General features: G+C 47.2%; 1 protein-coding gene and 2 long non-coding RNA genes across 3 annotated transcripts in view; 2 read left to right on the top strand and 1 right to left on the bottom strand.

The window, feature by feature from the left end:
* Abhd2 (abhydrolase domain containing 2, acylglycerol lipase) overlaps positions 1-1325 on the bottom strand; it is an 80727-nt gene extending 79402 nt beyond the window's left edge. Inside the window, 1 exon segment of the mRNA NM_001106275.1 lies at positions 1207-1325. The gene's annotated coding sequence lies outside the window, so the exon portion shown is untranslated.
* A 149-nt stretch (positions 1326-1474) lies between these two features.
* LOC147996855 (uncharacterized) lies at positions 1475-2858 on the top strand. The gene is made up of 2 exons (XR_015651722.1): positions 1475-1578; positions 1992-2858. It is a non-coding gene; the product is annotated as an uncharacterized LOC147996855 (long non-coding RNA).
* A 15238-nt stretch (positions 2859-18096) lies between these two features.
* Positions 18097-19266, top strand: part of Rpl27a-ps3 (ribosomal protein L27a, pseudogene 3) — a 97879-nt gene continuing 96709 nt past the window's right edge. Inside the window, exon 1 of the long non-coding RNA XR_015651721.1 lies at positions 18097-18639. This is a non-coding gene — a long non-coding RNA (ribosomal protein L27a, pseudogene 3). The remainder of the gene's footprint in view (positions 18640-19266) is intronic.

The raw sequence follows: 19266 nt of genomic DNA, 5'->3' as shown, positions 1-19266 counted from the left end.
GGTTATGATTATTTCTACTGCTTCCTGACCTTCAGAAGATTATGTCCTTTCTAGCCAGGCAAATGAGGGGAGGCAATGAGGAGGGGGAGACGCATTCTGCCTAATGTGGTTGTAACCCGATGGTCCTTGAAAAGCTCTAGGCACAGATCATGTCGACTCTGCCAACCCTGCAATCTCTCCCAAGTCTGCTCTTGGAACCTGCCTCTGGGCCAGGTAAAACTCCAGCAGCTGGTGGAGGCGCCATAAAGGAGGAACAAGAAAGAGTGGCCCCAACTGCGCACTTAAGACGAACCACTTGATTAAGTTCATCATTCAATATAACCTATTCCGTTTGCATGCAGGTATGCACACGTGCACTTGAGAGCTAAGACCTCAAAAATTATGATGGGTGAATTCAACACCTCCCTTGGAATCTAGTGGACTCCGGTAAGTACCACCCTCGATATAGTAATTAAATGTTGTCCAGAGTGCATGGGTGGATGGAGAAGGGCCTCACAGATGGATCATACAATCTTCCCCTTCCTAAGCATCCTAGACAGGTGGCTGTCATCTGGCCTCTGGCTAGGCACTTCCAAGGTCGACGCTCTGGCTGCTGGGCCTGGCAGGTAGCCCAGGGCGCTGTTGGACAGATCCTGCTGTGGGGAAAGCCCACGAAGCACCTAGAACAGTTGCCCCACAAGCTCAATAAAGTGCGCCTCCAAGTAGGTCAAAAATTGCTTCCCTAGAACTTGAACCCATCGGTCGTGGGTGAGCCCCGGGATTCCAAAATGCATTGGCCCATCGAATATCCGGGCTTGTAATCAGGCCCTTTCAGGTTTCCAGCATCCTGCACTCTCTACCCTGAGTCTGGCCGGGCAGATACCTCCCCAGGACCAAGACTGAGCATTGATGAGAACGGGGGATGGCAGCCAGGAGGCCTCCGTCGGCCATGTCCCCAACCTCGGTTCTTCGAGCAGGAGAGGACAAAGGACCTTTAGGAAGGCGTATCCCACCAGTGGTTTGGGCTGCCCCGTCATTAGACAAGCTAGCCCTCTGGATCCCCGCAGTGCCAGGTGACAGTCCCCGAACAGTCCCCAAGGATCCGGAGCACTCGGGCTCCGGTGCGATGGGCCAAGCCACGCTGGGGACCGCGCGACTCGGGGTTCTGGCCCTACGCCTCCAGGGAGCGATCCCTGCTTGGTGGAGCTCTCCCAGCCGACGTCTTACCTTTGCTCGGTGACTCCCGCGGTCCAGCCCGCCCGGAGTCCGGTTCCCGCAGCTCCGCAGCTGCCGGCTGCGCTCATAGAAATACAGCCGGAACCCCTGGCCAGCGCAGCTCCCGCCGCTACCGGCCCCGCCCAGGCAACTGCCGCCACGCCCCTGACGACCGCCTCTGCTACGCCCCAAGCAAGGCTATCTCAGTGTTCATTGGATATCCAAGCCGCCACTCTATTTGCTCAGCGCGGTTGTTGCGTTTGCTTGGTAGCCCATTGGTCAGTACGTCTGCTCCTCAGGGTGGAGGCGGAGATTCTTAGCAGACAATTCTTCTATAATTGGTTACTTTTTATGTCTTTGGCCAGTGTGCCTAGATGCTATTGGGTAAGGCCCGCCCCGAGGGGCAGGATAAGAGGAACCAGCTAAAGGATGGGTTATGTTTGATGGTTGGTGATATCGGGTAGAGGAGAGGGCCTACTGGGATTGCTTTCTGAGTTCTGAGGCAGAAAGGTCTCGAGTCTTATAGAGATGAATTGGGGAAAGAGATAGCTCAGCTGTGGGGTTCTCAGCTCTGGTGTGCCCAGGAGGACGAACCTGTAGCTCAGGACTCAGATGATTGAAATGTGGAGTCCTAACTTTGAAGAGCAGAGGTGGTGAGTCACCAAGCCAGAAAACGCGACGAAGAGGTGGAGGCGATGAAGAGGTGGAGGCAGCGGCCTTTGACCTCTTTTAGCTAGGGAAGTGGGCGGGAACATGCGGGGCTTTATGGACCTGTTACTGTCCCTCTGTTCTTTCAGCCTTTAAGCAACCCTTGTGGCTGGAGGCCACTTAGAAAAATGTGACCTTTGGAGTCAGACTTCGTCTTTGGCTGTGCCTTTTAGCCTTTCAGAGTTCTCTCTGCCTTCATTTGGTGAGTGCTGGTAGCTGATAGAAGATAAGTACAGTGCGTGGTGTTTCACGGGCATTTATGGAAGACTCACTATTCACCACTCACCCTCTCCATCCATGCTACCAGGCCAGGTTCTACAATTCTGTGAGCCTGAGACTGCGCGTGCAAAGGCATGTGCTTCACTAAGGTTAGAATACTGACGGCTGGAAACAGAGCTCCAAGGAGCCACAGACACACTGCCAAGGCACGTAGCATGACTGCAAGAGAGGAGGCAGGAGATGTGGAAGATCCGCCTAGCCAGAGGAAAGAATTCAGATTTGTAGCAGTGCTAAATTTTCTCCAACACATTTCAGGACAGTGACAAGGAAATTATGAGCCAACTCAAGGAGTAGGAGCTCGCTTGCCTCTCTTGTTTGCTATTCCAGCAGGAAGCTGAGGCAGGGAGATTGCTGTAAATCAAAGCTACAAAATGAGGCCTGGTCGGAAGTGAGGCCTTGTCACAAACAAAACAACGTGATCAAATAGCACCCTTTGAAAGCTGCTCATTGCTGATCCAGAAATCCCTCTGTAAAATAGCCTTCAGACTCCCCTATTTCTCATTCCCATGGGACGCCCCCAGAGTGTGGACAGAAATAGAGACTCTTGGAACTGCATTGAACCCCAGACCTTTCAAAGCATCCATAACCGTGGGACAGAAGAGAGAAGGAGATTCCATTGCTCTTCGGTTTTTACCCAGTTGTCCCGTTACCTCAGTAAAGTTTCTTCTCCACATTTATTTATTCCTCTGTAATCTGTTCTCTCTTGACAAAGAGGAGGCCAGGCTTTGGTAGCTAAGGACTTTACTGAGGAACAACCTCCCCCATGGTCCCGAGTTCTCTCCTGCCAAAACGGTTTAGGGCTTGAGAGATGAGCTCTGGATTTGTCACCAGATAAGGATGTTAACCAGCTTGGTGCGGTCACCTCACTGATAACAGGTACCAAAGCATCACGTGGTGGGCGTGGTGTAAGTATGCACAACTGCCAATTTAAAAGAAAAGTCTTAAAAGTGGGGAGCGTATAAATAGATTTGCTGCCAGTCGAGAGAGTTGTCTTCATGGCTGTGGGTGCAGGCGTTTGTGTGTGGGAGCGCACACTTGGTTCTGAGCTACAGCTTTCTGATTCTTCCCTTTAAATAGAGCTGGTTGGTGGCTATACACAGGGCTGCACACGTGCTGAAGAAGCCGACTCAGTCTGATAACAGGCCTCCTCCCTGCCTGTGAGTGCTGAGACACCATCTCAGGCCTCGGGATATCTGCTGTGACTCCTGGGAATCTCACATGAGTTCCTTAGTTTGAATCCCAGCCACCAAGGTGACCATTGCAGTGAATTGCCGATGACTCACCATGGTAAAAGTGGGGTTTTTTCCCTCCTGTGGCAGGAACCAAGGATCGGCCAAGAGTGCTAGCAAAAGACATCTGTCCACTTAGGAGGTCTCAAACAATGAGTCACTGAAGTTCAAAAAGTGAGCAGGCAAATCCTAGGCAGAGGCGGGAACTGGGAGGACAGGTGTCTCTTCTTTGTGACTGGGAGGCTCCAAGAAGGACTCATTATCATAAGCTCCAAGCACTGTTTCCTGGTGTGTCTCCGGTTTCTATTTCCGCCCCTCTTCCAGGGCTCCTGCCATATTCTGTTTAATCATATTATTTCACTTTACAAAGCATCCCTGTGGGAGGTCACTTGGGGGGCAAAAATAATGGCCTCATTTCTGCCTTCAAGTTTAGCAGCCTCCAAGGATTGAGGACTTGGTGAGCCTTGGCCTGAGATACTCAGGTGCCAGAACATGTCTGTCTGTAAAGCTGATTTGAGAACGCAGGAGAATGGGAGATGTGGCTCAGCTGGCAGTGCTTGCCTACAGATCGCAAAGCCCTGGGCTCCATCCTCAGCACAAGATAGACATGACGTAGTCATGCATGCACATTTGTAATTCCAGGACTCGGGGTGGAGGTAGGATCGGAAGTTCAAGATTACATAGTGACATCATGACCCAACTCGTGTCATGGTGACCCTGCTCACTTTCTATGGTGACTGATGCTCTAGGACTTCACTCGTGTGGAACTGGGTCTAACCTCAGTCAGAACCTCTCAACAGGCTTTGACCTGAGAGAATCTAAAAGGCACGCTGGACGAGGAGGAAGCTGTAATATACACTCGGCTCTGCCCACAGTTTCCTAGCCTTGTCAATCATTCTCGGGTCTCAGGGAATGACAGAGATTAACTGGCTTTGGAATCTCTGCTGTGGGCACTTGAACCCTGGTTCCGTCTTCCTTATGTGGCCCTGGGAAGGCACAGTGGCTTTGCGTGCTGTCCTTTATCACATGGAGCCAAGTGTAATGTGCTTCCCTCCTGGGGCCCTATGACTAAGCAGATGAGTTTGTAATGGACAGTGTTTCAAGCAGACCTGGCAAATGCCAAGCCCTGAAGAAAACTTGTAATAGTTATAAGAGGAGCCGCAGAAGAACTTTTCTCCAAAGTCTATTTTCTGTTTTCTCCCTGGCGGTCAGACGATTTTCAGCATACACATAAGCATGAACGAATGTGTGTATGTAACTTTATTCTATTCAGGTTTTTAAAAACAAGGCCTCGTAGAACCCAGAATGGTCTCCAACGTGTGCCCCCCCCCCCACTTCAGCCTTCCCAGAGCACTGCCACACCCACCCTCTTTTGCTGGGGATTATCTGAAGTCAGAGGATTAGACCTCATCAGTTTAATCACCGAGAGGGCAGTGGGGGAGCGGGAGGGGCTGAGAGCACGATACACTCGAGGCTGCAATGTGGATGTTGACTCTAGGTTCTCCTGACAGTCCGAGGTGAGTCAGACTAAGGAATGCAAGGTTGTTGAGTTATTGTCACACCCTGTGCTGTGTATGGGTAGTTTAGGTTCAGAATGCACTGTGCCTCCTGGCCTGCTTCTCATTGATCGGACTGATTACCTTGGCTGAGTAGCTCTCCCGCACAGTGTGTCAATAGTCAATGAAGCCCAGTGAGCGGAGGATGCAATTCAAGGACCTGGTTCCTTTTGATGTTAGAAGCAGCTTCCAGCCCGCCGGAAGTGGTGGTGGGAAAATAAACGATTTGCTTTGTGCTGTTTCCTTGATCCCCATGTAAAGTTGTCTATAAGGAGATTTTGAAGTGGGGGCCTGGCGGTGACATGCTCAGTGGGTAAAGCACCCACTGTGTGAACCTGAGGGTCTGAGTGTGATCCTGTGTCAAGTGGAGCAGAGAACTGATACCACAAGATTGTCTTCTGACGTCCACATGGTGCCCTCCATCATGTACATGTTCTGCTCTCGCTCCCGCTCTCTCTCTCTCTCTCTAAAAATGAAATTTTAAAAGAATTTCCTAAAAATGATAAAGATAAATTCTTGATATAGATAGTTTTGGGGGAAAATGTAATAGTGACTTTTGTTGAGGTGACTCAAATTAGATGATAAATATTGCAGCGATACTCACACATAAGACCAGGTGATGAAAACACTCATGAAACCCACACACACATGAATACACACAAGTACACACACATGTATACACACGTGCATACACATGCACATATGCACACATATGTACACACACACACACATGTACACACACACACACACACACCCTTGAAGGTGTTCCAGACTTACTATCAGACAGGTATAGGTGATGTCTCAGTCACCAAACATTTCTCTTGACATCATCCTTAATTACAGTAATAAAAATTGACTGCTTCCCACTATTAATTCCAAAGAAGTCAGTAAAACGTGCATTAAATAAGCACACTGCAAATCCTTTCCTACCAAAATCCACGCAATCAAGCCATATTAAAGTTACTTCAAATCCCTTTAGAGACCCATATATTGTTTTTATATTTTTAGTTAACCAGACAGTAAACAGTTTTACTGAGCAGCGTATTTTCAGTGCTAGAGAGACGGACTGAGTGATAAGGTAAAGCCCTGTCCCCGTGCGGGTGGGGACATTGGACAAGGGGGAGTCCTAGAGACACCGCCAAAGACCAAGCAGGAAGCAGCACTGTACAGTCTGTGCTGAAAATCTCTATTCATGAGAGGGAACAGTTGCTTCTGGTTTGGATTTATGGAGATTTGAGCTGGTGCTCAGAGTCCCCTAGGGCGGATTTGGATGGGCAGTGGGTGGCATTCCACGTGGTAAAGGCAGCAGCTACAGAGACTTCTAGGTGGGAGAACTCAAGACAGCTTGTCCAGGGTGGAATCCGAGTGGGGAATTGGCAGGAGTGATGAGCAGATGGGCCAGTGTGGAGGCCTGTGAAGGCCTTCACCTGAGTTAATGGCTTTACCTAACACCCTGCAGGGCATGCTGCCCCCATCTCCAGGCATCCACGTGTCTCCTTCATGGTTCTGTCCTTATCTCTGTATTCTTCTTTGTAACTTACGAATGCATTATGTGGATTCAGTTTTTAAAATCTCTTTTCAGACAGGGTATTTTTAGGTAATAGAGGCTGGCCTTGAACTCATGATCCTCCTTGCAGTGACCTATGTGTGGGGATAACAGGCGTGCGCCATCATTCCTGGCTTTGGCTTTGACTTTGCCTCTCTCTCTCTCTCTCTCTCTCTCTCTCTCTCTCTCTCCACACACACACACACACACACACACACACACACACACACACACACACACATTTAACAGGGTCTCAAACTTGCTATGTAGCAGAGGTTGGCCTTGAACTCCTGGCCCTCCTGCCTTTACCTCTCAAGTGACAGAATAACAAGAGCATGTCACTATGCCCAGCCTTGCCTTTGCTTTTCAACTGGAATGTTTTCTTAGACTCACTCTAAGTCAGTGTTTTGGTTTGCTCTGGTGATACTGTGGATTGAATCCAGGATCTCTTACACCCTAGGCAAACACCAGACCACTAAGCCACACATTCAGCCCAGTCATGCAGCTCTTAACTGTCAATAGTGTTGTTCCCAAAGACACTTTGGGTTGTCATATCTAGAAGGCCGCTGCTGTCATTCTGTAGATAGGAACCAGAGATATGGCTATAGTTTCCAGAACAGCGCCTGACCACAAAGGTTACCTGGCCCCAAATGATGTTAATGCTGTGCCTGAGGAACCCTGCGGACAGAAGCATTACCTGCGACCCTGCAGACTTGATGGCTGGTTACAATTATTCTGGTTTCATTAAAACCATGGAAGCATTAAATTTTGAGATACTCTCCCACGTACTACCCTGAGCTCATCTGTCGTATCATCCTCAATGCAGACACGCTACCTTAGTTAACGTTGATTCACATAGGTGTTGTACGCCAATGTTCGTATCTGCGTTGCTCACAACTCCTGAAACGAAGAACAAACAATGTCTATGGGTGGAGGAGTAGGTAAGAAAAGTGAAATTCTGACACATCCTACAACACTACAATCCTTTAAGCTGTTATGTTAAGGGCAATAAACCAATAAGAATATAGTAATAAACTGTAGCGTTCTATTTCTCCAAGGCACCGTGTCAGATTCAGACACAGGAAGTCCTATAGGACAGGAGGAGAGGTAGTAGGGAGAGCTTTTGGGGAGAGGTAACAGGAACTAGGATCAATGGATGCCAGGTTTCAGTCCCAGGAGAGGAAACTATTCTGCAGCTTCATGGTGGAGATGGTTGCTCCTGAGGTAAATATTCTCAATACCAGTGAACTGTACACTTACGAAAATGCATGAGGGTGAGGTCTGTGACATATTAACTGAAGAGACTCTCAAGCACCGTCACCAGGGTGAGGAACATGAGGTGGTCAATATGTGTATTAAATAAAACCAAAAGAAATCGGGTTTAGCCTGTAGTACACAAGACACAGTTGAAGAGCACGAGCTTGATATGCGAAGGATCTATCTGAAATCAGCATTAGGCTATGGTGTATCTGTTGGCATGTGTGTCCCACTTCCTTCCTCAAAACAGGATCCCTGTCATAACACAGGAAAATGAAATACTGCGGATAGTGCCCGCTGTGGGGTAAGTGCCTGTCGGTGAGAAACCTTTATTGTTATGATTGTTTTCCTTTTTTTTGAGACAGAGTTTCATGTAGCCTCAGATTCCCTAGGAAGCCAAGGGCGATCTTGACCTTCTGACTTCCTGCCTCTGTCTCCTGAGTGCTGGGATCAGAGGTACTTTCCACCGCTTCTGTTTTATATGATGTTAGGCACGGATTTGGGAAAGCACTCTACTGACTGAGCTTTATCCCCAGCTCCTTTCCTGATTTTTTTTTCTTTTTTCTTTTTTTTTCGGAGCTGGGGACCGAACCCAGGGCCTTGCGCTTGCTAGGCAAGTGTTCTACCACTGAGCTAAATCCCCAAACCCTTTCCTGATTTTTTTTTTTTGGAGGATTTTCTTTGTTAGAATACAGAAAACTTCCATTTCAGGGAGCTTTGGAGACTTGGATTCTACAGCCCATGGGTGAGTAGCTGGGGCTCCATGTCCCTGTGCCCCTCCCACTGCTCACAAATACTTTCACCTCTTCCCTGAAGGACCTCCTACTGGTCTGGTCTGTAGTCATTTGTAAGCTTGGCTTGGTTTGCTCACAAAGGACAAGGTGCCTACCTGAGGACAGTAATGTTTCCATGTCTCTACACATACTGCCTAACACCACAGTCAGCCCATCTTAGCCACTTAAGAGAGAAAAGTATGCCCTGTATCTGTTCCGTTCCTTTCAGTTCGATACTTCAAGCCTCAAAGAGTCTTCAACGCTGCCCAGAAACCCTACCATGTTTTTCTAAAAATTTCTATCTCTGAAATGACCACAGAATGCCTCCTCTTCTTCTTCTTCTTTTTTTTTTTCTTTTTTTCGGAGCTGGGGACTGAACCCAGGGCCTTGCGCTTCCTAGGCAAGCGCTCTACCACTGAGCTAAATCCCCAACCCCTTTCCTGATTATTTTTAACAGCTTTATTTATTCATATAGCATACAATTCACCTACTTAATGTATACAGTCCAGTGGCTCTTAGAGTATTCGTAGTGTGCAACCAGCACTACAAGGAATGCTACAACATTGTATAGTTTCTTTTAAAAATAACCTGTTGCAGGCTGGTGAAATGGTTCATCAGGTAAAGGTGCTTGCAGCTAAGCCTGAGATTGTAAGTTCAAGCCCTAAGGCCCACATGGTGAAAGGATCGATCTGATTCCTGCAAGTTGTCCCCAATCTCCACTACATAGATGGATGGATGGATGGATGGATGGATGGATGGATGGATGGATGGATGGATTAGATAGGTAGGTAGGTAGGTAGATAGATAGACAAATAGGTAGGTAGGTAGGTAGGTAGATAGATAGATAGATAGATAGATAGATAGATAGATAGTAGATAAAAGGATCAATAGTTGTCATATTACAAATGAATACCAACAACAATTTTTTAAAAAGCTTTGCTTGTCAGTGATTATTCCCCATTCTCCTGAATTCTTACCCCCTAATCCCTGCACGTATTAATCATTCTGTAGTCACAGGCTCACATAAATGGAATAATATACTGTCTGTCATTTGTGACTGTCTTTCACTTTGTCAAAGTTTATTCACATCGTAGCGTGTATTTTTCACTATTGAGTTGAGCGAGGCCTTGCGTATTCTAGGTACACGTCTGTGTGTAGGGATGGATCTGGCTGGGTGGAAAGGTTGACTATGTTGTAGGAGTGGCTTGTGGGTTAGGGGATTGGTAAAGAGGGTCTTAGCAGAAGTCTAGAGATCCTTCGCCATGCAGGCAGAGGAGGCCAGGCTAGGCCAGGGCACTGTGTGGGTCCCAGGCTAGATCTGGTGGGTTGCAGACGGTCAAGAGAAAGATAAGGAGGTCAAGGAGACACAGTAGGCCCTGGCGGAGGAGATAGGATGTCTGGTTTTACCATTGTTTTGGAGTCTTTTGTCTGTTCTCTGGAAACTCAACGAGTCTGATATTTATCTCCTCTTCTTCCTCCCCCCTCCCCTCCTCCTCCTCCTTCTGAACCCCATGAAGATTATTTTAGGTTATATATTATAACAACTTTAGATTTTATTTCATTTTGGTTTTTGAAACAGGGTCTTTCTATGTAGCCTGGCTGTCCCGGAACTTCCTATGTAGACCAGGGTGGCCTTGAACTCTCAGGGATCCACCTGCTCCTGTCACATGAGAGCAGGGATAAAATGTATGGGCCACCAAGCCGGCTGGACTTGTTGCTCTTGTGTTTGCATACTCTATCTGTGGAGTGACTTAGCTAGATAATTCTGACGAAGTCTCTTTCTCTTACAGCAGGTGGATTTGGATGCCATTTTTGGGGGGCTGCAGATGTGGGTTATGTGTACAGTTACTTTGGGATGACAGTGGTCTTTCGCTTTTTGTTTTTGAGACAGAATCTAGCTCAAATTAGCAACAGACCCTTAGCCTCAACATCCTGTGTGCTGGGATTACAGGCATGTGCCCACACACCTGACATTTTATTGTGTGTTCTTATTGGTTGGAGCTTGCTATGTATAAGCTGGCCTCTAACTCACTGTCCTCCTGCTTCAGTCTCCCTGAGTCCTGGATCTACAGGACTACAACATGGTGCCTGGCCCACCCACATGGGTCTTAAAAGCCTTCTTTTGTCTTTCTACCTTTTTATTAAACTTGGCCAGTGGGATCACACAGGCCGTTCATTCGCCTTCACTGTAGCTTTGTGTTCTGTTGGTTTTGATCCTGCCCTGGTATAGAAATTGCTCCAGTATTGCCCAGTCAACTTTAGCCCCTTTTGCAGATATAATTTTTTGGGGTCCAGCTCCACAGGGGTTGGGGGTAGGGGAGTTGACTGATGCACCCCATGATTCTCTCTGATGCTCTTGTACTTGGTCTGCAGCTAGACTTCTGTGTATGTGGTACTAAGGGCTGAACCCAAGGCCTTACACATACTAGCGAAGTGCTACACCTCTAAGCTCTGCCCTCTCCCCTACTTTAGCTCGTTCTAATAGAGGGGTACCTAGCTCCTCTTGATTGCTTGCTGACACGCTCTTTAGAGTTTCTGGGAGCATCCCCAACTAAAGGCCCGGCAGCCGTGAAAGCCCCAGACTGCTGTGGTAGCTGCTTCTTCAGCAAATCCTGGAGGAGGCTGCTCTAGAGCCCAGGGAGCTTGGGCAGGGACAGTGGCACTACCCTATCTCTGTGACAACCCTGCTTAATGGGCAGGACATTGGACAGGGTGATAGCCTTGGTTTTCTTGGCTTGCCTCTTCCAGGATAGAGTCTCTTCCCTATAAGCAAGCTGGGGCCTGGGTGGCCAAAGCCCCAGCTAATCTTCCACCATCCATGGCCAAAGTAGACTTCCAATATGCATGGTGGCAGGAGTAGGAAGTGAGCCTTAGGCCACTCAGCCTACACTGTCTACATCAGAGCCGTTGCAACATGCTCTTCCCACGGTCATACAGAAGCTACTCTTGGCAGTGAGCTGGAAAAAGAGGTCACTTGTGTTCTTGTTCTCACCATCCCCAACCCCTGGAACTGGAGGGGAACTTGGGGGAAGTGGTTTGGCTCTGGTTTACTGACTCTCACCCCTCTTCCTGGGATTTAACAGATTTCCTTGCATCAAAGTTAATAAATGCCCTGAATGCCCTTAGGACAATTTGCAGAGGGTATGATTCTGAGTTTTAAAACGTCTTTGTCTGCTGTGGGTGTTTCAGTGGGGGAGAGTTCAAAGAACGAGTAAGAGCCACCATTCGGGAAGCCAGATATCTGATTGCCTGTTCTGAAAATACTGCTGTTTTAGCTAGGTCAGTAAGTGTCCTTGGCTGAGTGGACAGCCAGGTAGAAGAAATGGTAAGCTATTGACACTAGTTTAGCTATGAAGTGACAGGGGATTGAGTAAGACAATGGGAATAAAAAGGAGCAGGAAGGGCTGGAGAGATGGCTCAGTGGTTAAGAGCTCCGACTGCTCTTCCAGAGGTCCTGAGTTCAAATCTCAGCAACCACATGGTGGCTCACAACCATCTGTAATGAGATCTGATGCCCTCTTCTGGTGTGTCTGAAGACAGTACAGCGTACTTATATATAATAAATAAAATAGATCTTTAAAGAAAAAGGAGCAGGAAATAAAAAGGATGTGTTAAGCTGGAGGTGTGGCATAGTGACAGAATGCTTGCCACTAGTATGCGTTTCATTCCCAGAAACAGGCACACAAAACACACTCAATGCACACGCATGTACACACACATGCACATACAAGGGCACACACACATGTACATGCACGTGCACACACAGCACAAACAGTGATGTGACTACAGTCCCTCACAAACTAAAGCTGGGACACAAAGAGAAAAGAAGGGTCAGAGATGATTCCAAGCTTGTCCAAAGGTAACTTCATGGAAGAGGAAGGCCAAGCTGATCCGGGGCTGTTGAGATTATGCATATGCAAAGGAGAAGGAGGCTATCATGAGGTTACACACCTGTAACTTTGCAGGAGGCAGAGGCAAGTTCAAGGTTAGCCTGATCTACATAGTAAGTTTCAGAGCCAAGGAAAGGGAGGGAAGAGAAAGAACAAATATAGAGTCTTGATTAGAAAGGCAGGTTTGACCAGTAGGAGAGAGACCAAGTGTTGTAGATAAAGAGATTTGCAGGTATATTTTAACATAATACTTTGCAAGTTCATCCATGTATGAGAAAGCAAAAGTCACCGGAATAGGCCAGGTTTTAGAAACATAGTCAGACTCCCTTGAACCTGGAAGAATGGAGCTTTTAGGAAACAGGCAGAGAGCAATGCAGAAGATCAAGAAGGTAGCATAAGAAAGGCGGTGTGGGGGGCTTGGGGATTTAGCTCAGTGGTAGAGCGCTTGCCTAGGAAGCGCAAGGCTCTGGGTTCGGTCCCCAGCTTCGAAAAAAAAGAACCAAAAACAAAAAAGGCGGTGTACCAGATGCTATTCACAAAGCACTTTCTGAATACAACGTGGCTCTAAGACCTTTACATAACCCTCGTAACTCCATGGAACTGATGTCATAATCCTCACTTCCAGATGAAACTGTCCAGATGGTGGAAGTTATGTAAGTTATGTGCTTAAGGTTGCACAAGTGCTGTGCAATGAGATCAAGATTTTAAAAAATAGGTGAAAATTCAGCTTTCAAGAGCATATAAAGGGAGCTGAAGAGATGGCTCAGTGGTTAGGAACACTGACTGTTCTTCCAGAGGACCTGAGTTTAATTCCCAGCAACCACATGGTGGTTCACAATCATCTGTAATGAGATCCAATGCTCTCTTCTGGTATGTCTGAAGAGAGGGACAGTGTACTCAAACAAACAAACAAAAAAAAGAGCATATATAAATCTCACTTCTAAGTATGAACCCAAAGAAATACATGTACAACAGTATTCACGGTAGCACCATTTGTAATAACAGTCTATGACTATCAACAGCCCAAAGGTCCTTCAGTACCACAATGGATAAGCAAGTCATGGTATATCCATATTCAGTGGATTACTATACAGCACTGAAAAAGAACAGACCCTTGCTCGAAGCACAATGTGGATGGAATGGTGAGCAAAAGAACTTGTCACAGAAGAGACCCATTTGATTTGATTTCCAGAAGGCTCAGAAGAGGCAAAAAGAACCCCTGATATGAAGCAGTCAGGTGACCCCTCTGGGGTAGGAGACATTGGGAGAGAGGGTTGCTGAGATTTATACTGTCCTGCTCCTAACTCATGGTGTTTGTGGAGTTTCATCAAGGTGTGTGCCTACCTTCAGTTCAGGTTCACTAGGTGTGCAGGTGATGCCCCAGTGAGAAGTTTAACAGCACAAAAACATGTCTTAGTCACCAGACTATCAAGACAGCAGGTGTCTCTTCAGCCAAGGAAAGTCTGGAAGGGACACTGACATTGCACACATGAGTTTAAGGGGCAGGGCCACTGAAAGCCACGTGTGGGTCTTTTAGCATTTTTATTAAATCAAGCTGGAAGCAGCACAGTCGGAGGCTGCTGCTCAGTGACGCTGACAAGTGTGTAGGAGGCCTGGGTTTGATCCCAGGCCCGCACCAAAGCAAACTCAGAACAGTGAACTTCCTCAACAACTGTTTTGGTTGACATGGAGGTGTTTATTTACAATAACTGTAATAAATGTTTTTTTAAAGATTTATTTATTTTATTTCTACGAGTACACTGTTCCTGTCACTTCAGACACACCAGAAGAGGGTATCAGATCCCATTACAGATGGTTGTGAGTCACCATGTGGTTGCTGGGAATTGAACTCAGGGCCTCTGGAAGAGCAGTCGGTGCTCTTACCTCTGAGCCATCTCTCCAGCCCTAAATGTTTTGGTTTTTTTTTTAAGCTCTTACCTTTTTTTAGAGGTACGTGCTGACATAATTGTGGGTGGGATGAATCAAACTGTAGTAATTTGCTTCAAAATCATGATGATGTGCAGTTGAGATGGAACAGGTTTGGCCACAGGTTGGACGTTGTTGAAGTGTGTGGTGGTTACTTGGAGGTAATGGTACTTACATAGAGATCGAATGTCTTGATAAAGATTTTGTAGAGGAAGGAGGAGAGGAAGAAAAGAACTAATATCCAGAATGCTGGCAAAGGAGTAGACTCCGGTGACTTCATACTTGCTCCTCTTCCTCTTCCTTTCCCTCCTCCTCGCCCCTACCCTTCTTTGAAAAAAAAAAAGTCTCACAATGTAGCCCAGGGAAGCCTTGAACTCACAGAGATGGGCCAGCCTCTGCCTCCTAAGGCTGGGATTAGAGGAGCGCACCACCGCACTTGGCTGGCCTCATGTGTTTAAATTTGCATTTCCTCTAAAAGAGACAGAAGACAGGGAGCACACAGTCACACCTGGAGGAGGAGGGCGTGTCAGGAGCCAGGGCCTCTGGGTGCCTGTGGCTGCAGTCTGATCTTTTGTCTCCACTGCATTGGCCTGGTGGGCGTCACCATGACTTCGACTTCTGCCACAGATAGCTGTTGGGTTGCTGAACCCCTTGACCTGGTTTCTGGCTGGCAGGCCTTCCTGTTGGGATCCACCCCAGTTTTCTCATGTCACCCTTTGGTGTCTACTGAGGGTCTTCTCTGTCTACACCCAGTTCTGTCTTTAGCCTTCTGCTCTTCCCCCTCCTCTCCACCTCCCCTGTCCCCTTTCCCAAAGGGTTCATTTTTTCCCTAGTGCTTTGCACTGCCCCTACGGCTAAGATTTTAAAATGGCTGCTGAGGGCTGAGAAGATGGCTCAGTGGCTAAAAGGCTTGCTAACCCAGCACAAGGACTCAAGCTTGGATTCCCAGGACTCCCGTAAATGGTAGCCGGGTATGGTGGCCAGCCTGTGCCACTACTGTACAGTAAACAAAGACAAGCAGGCTCCCTGGAGCAAGCTGGCTAACTAGACACACTTCTCCACCCAGACAGCTATTCGTCCTTCCGTATGCTGTTGCTGAATCCCTCCATGCGATGGTTCCCCCACCTTCCGGTGGACTTTGCTCATTCAATCTATACTCAATACTCACTTCTTCAGTTAAAGCCGTTTATCTGTGAGGCCCTATCCTGAGACAGAGCGTCAAGGGCAAGCACCTACATAATTCAGACCTTACGTCATGGTTCCAATCTCACCATTAATATTGACTCATTTATGTAATATCTACCTTGGGGGGTCAAGGATGGTCAATTACTCATATTTGTACTTCAGTGATAGGAGGCAACAAACCATGTTTTCTTAATTGAGTTGAAAGAGAGCAATTGCTGAGAAAATGACTTTGGTCAAACACCCTTGATGTTTGTTTTGTTTTGTTTTGTTTTGTTTTTGAGTCTCTGTGGCAGTGTCAGGTGAAAAGACCAGAGAAGTAAGGCGTTTCTGCTGGGGCTTCAGCACAGTTCTAGGTCACTTGGTTGAGAAACTCATCAGTGAGCAGAGGCAGGATATGGGACAGCAGCAGGATGAGAGTTCGGCAGGACTGGTGCTGTTTTTCCTTTTCAGTTATTCTGTATTCTGCCCCGCCAGGGCCTGTGTCCTGCCATTGAACTACACCCAAGTATTTCCTAATACAGAGACATATCAGCAGGAGATGGAACTAAGGTTCTGATGAGAGTTCACAGTGGCGCAGGAGCAAAATGACAGACCTCAGGACTCCAGAGGCAGGCTGTAGGCGAGCCTCGTTCAGGCCTGGGGACAACCCTGAGCTATACTTACCCTGTGAAAATGGCTACTTGACAACCTTGAGTTATACTTACCCTGTCAAAATGGCTGCTTGCTGCTGTTGTTTGGTTATTGTTTTGTTTTGTTTTTAATGTTCTTACTTCTGTGGAAATTAAGAACAAAAGCAAACAAAACAGTTGACAGCAGGTAAGTGGACTGCAGGCCTGAGGGTTTGCCTCATGCCGATCCTCTGGATGTCTGTTTGAAATCCACTGGCCGTTGGCTGAGGAGAAGCCCAGCATTATCCCGTGGTTGGCACTTGGCTATAACAGTATAAAACACCCAGGAAGTTGTTGAAACAACAGCTCCAGGGCCCCTCCCAGCTTTTCTGATTTAACTGGAACTGGGCCAGAACACAGGGGCCTAAGTGTTGTAAATTCCCTAGAGGAAGTCTAACAGGGAGGAGTTCGTCAGAGTCAGCACTGAGCTAGGGTGGACTTATGCAGACACCTGCTTGTTCCCACTGAGTTTCTCCAAGTTGGGTCTCCAGAGCAGCAGCAGCAGCAGCAGAAATACTGGATTCTTCTAGGGCTGTCGAATCAGATAGCCTGAGATCACCTATAAATCCGGTTCAACAAGTCCTCCATGTGGGCCGAGCTTGAGACCACTACTCTGAGTCTCATTACTTAGCGTGAGCCACAAATCTATGGCCTCTATTTTAGGTTCTAGAAATGCAGAGTTGCTGAATCAGAAAGGGTGTTTGGCAAGATCCTATGGTGTTTCACACATGCCTTAAAATGTGAGACACCTGGCCTTGGACCAGGGGCATCATACTCGAGCTCACATTTCATTGACCATAAATAAGATAGATAGGTAGCCCATAGACTGATGACTGAACAAATGAATAAATCGTGTGCCTTAGAATAGTGGCATCATACGTGTATCTATATTTCACTGACCATAAGCATATCATGTGACCAATCTCACTTCAGTGAATGGGGCAAGCATTTCCAACCATTCCTGTGGTAGTAAATTACCCGTAGACGGGGGGTTTGGGAGGGGGACAATGGATATTTCGAAAAGCAATAGAATCTATTACAGAAAGCAAGTAGGACAACCTCGGGGTCCCCAGGAGTGCATATGCTCATTTTAGGACAATGTATCTGGACTTTCTGAGAGACAGAGCCAAGAGGACTCAGCATTTAAGTCTTTTCAGCCAAGGCTGAGGGACTCCCTCACCACCAGGAGGAACAGAACTAAGGCCTGATCAAGAGGCAGCCCCACTTCTAGGACAAGAGGCTCCATGTGGGCTGCTGAGATGGCTCTGTGGATAATGGCTCTCGTTGCCAAGTCTGATGAACTAAGTTGGATTCCTCAAACCTACATGCTGGAAGAAGAGACTCAAGTTGACCTTTGAACTCTATGAGTGTGCCACAGCATGCATGTGTGTGCCTGTACACACACACACACACATACACACACACACAGACACACACACATACACACACACACAGACACACACACATACACACACACAGAGACACAGACACACATACACACACAGACACACACACATACACACACAGAGACACACACACAGAGAGACACACACACACACACACACAGAGACACAGACACAGACACACATACCCACACACAGAGACACAGACACAGACACACACATACATACATACACACACACACACACACACACACACACACACAAACACATACACACAAAGGCAATACACTCATTTAAAGAGGCACTTTGTAACGTCAGTCCTGTGATATTTCAGATCTCAGTGGCCAGCCCTGTCTGCCGTTCTTTCTTGTCACCTTGCTTCCCGGTTCCTCCCTGCATAATCACTTGCCCTCTTAGTTTCAGCTCTGCAGTCAGACGCACCACACCTCCACCCTTTGTACCTGTTGTGAGACTCTGGACTTGGAGTCTTGTTTTTCTGACTGAGTGGGAATGTCCGTTCTCTCCTGTGGGGAAGGTGAGCTGTTTTGCAAGAGAAAAGCAAACGTTCGTCACCAAGGAGGAATGTTGAGATAAGTTGCTTTAAGGAAGCAAATTATTATGACCAAAAGAAACAAGTTTGAATTATTATCTTAGACATTCCTCACTACTCTGGGGTCACTCTTTTTGGGGTATCTCTCTTCCTGAGGATTACCTTTGCAACTCCACTGACCTTAGACTTAGTCATGTGACTTGCTTGACTAACGGAACAGGAATGGAATGGACACATGTTATTTCCAAGCAGGACTCTCAAGACCCAGCATGTGATTCATCAACCTTTTCTTCTATCTGGGGACTGGCGCGTCTCCAGTAACAGTGCTTCCTCAGCTTGGATCCCAGAGCAGAGTTACAGCTGACTCACAGCAGGAGTGTTCTGTGAATTGAAGATAACTGGAGTGGTGAGCTACTGAGATCTTGGGCATGCTTGTTACCGAGGCATAACCAAGCCTTCTCTGCCTGATACAAAAGTAAGTGAACGAGGTCACAAAATTCTAGGCTAAGCTCAAACTCACCATCTTCCTGCTTCAACTTCTTTTTTTTCTTTTTTCTTTTTTTTTTCGGAGCTGGTGCTTCAACTTCTTAAGGACTAGAATTACAGATCACCATGGATAGCTTTATTTGATGCCCCCCGTTTTGCTTGATGCCATCTTTATGAAGTCTATAAAAAGTCAAAACTATATTATTTAGGAACTCAGGAGAAAGTGTTTATACCAGGGAGGCACAACTGGGAAGTTTTGCTCTGCATGTTTTATATATACTGTTTTGTGTGAATAACAGTTAATTTTTTTTAAATTTTATTTTTCTGTACATATGTGTGCCTGCAATCTGTATGTGCATCACATGCATGCGGTGCCCATGGAGGCCACAAGAGGGTGTTGGATCCCCTAGCACTGGAGGTAAGGGCAGCTGGGAGCAGCTTGATGTTCTTGCTGGAAACTAAATGGGGTCCTCTACAAGAGCAGCAAGAGCTCTTAACCACTGGGCCACCTCTCCAGTGGTGGGATAGACACACGTGTCCACATGTCCTTGCCCAGACCCCAAGTCCCTGAACCTGGCACTCTGTGTGGTTGCCTTGAGGCACACAGTGTGGTATA

This window comes from Rattus norvegicus, chromosome 1 (genome assembly GCF_021556685.1).
Source record: "Rattus norvegicus strain SHRSP/BbbUtx chromosome 1, alternate assembly SHRSP_T2T, whole genome shotgun sequence".
NCBI classification, from domain to species: domain Eukaryota; kingdom Metazoa; phylum Chordata; class Mammalia; order Rodentia; family Muridae; genus Rattus; species Rattus norvegicus.
This window is presented reverse-complemented; position numbering and strand designations above follow the sequence as displayed.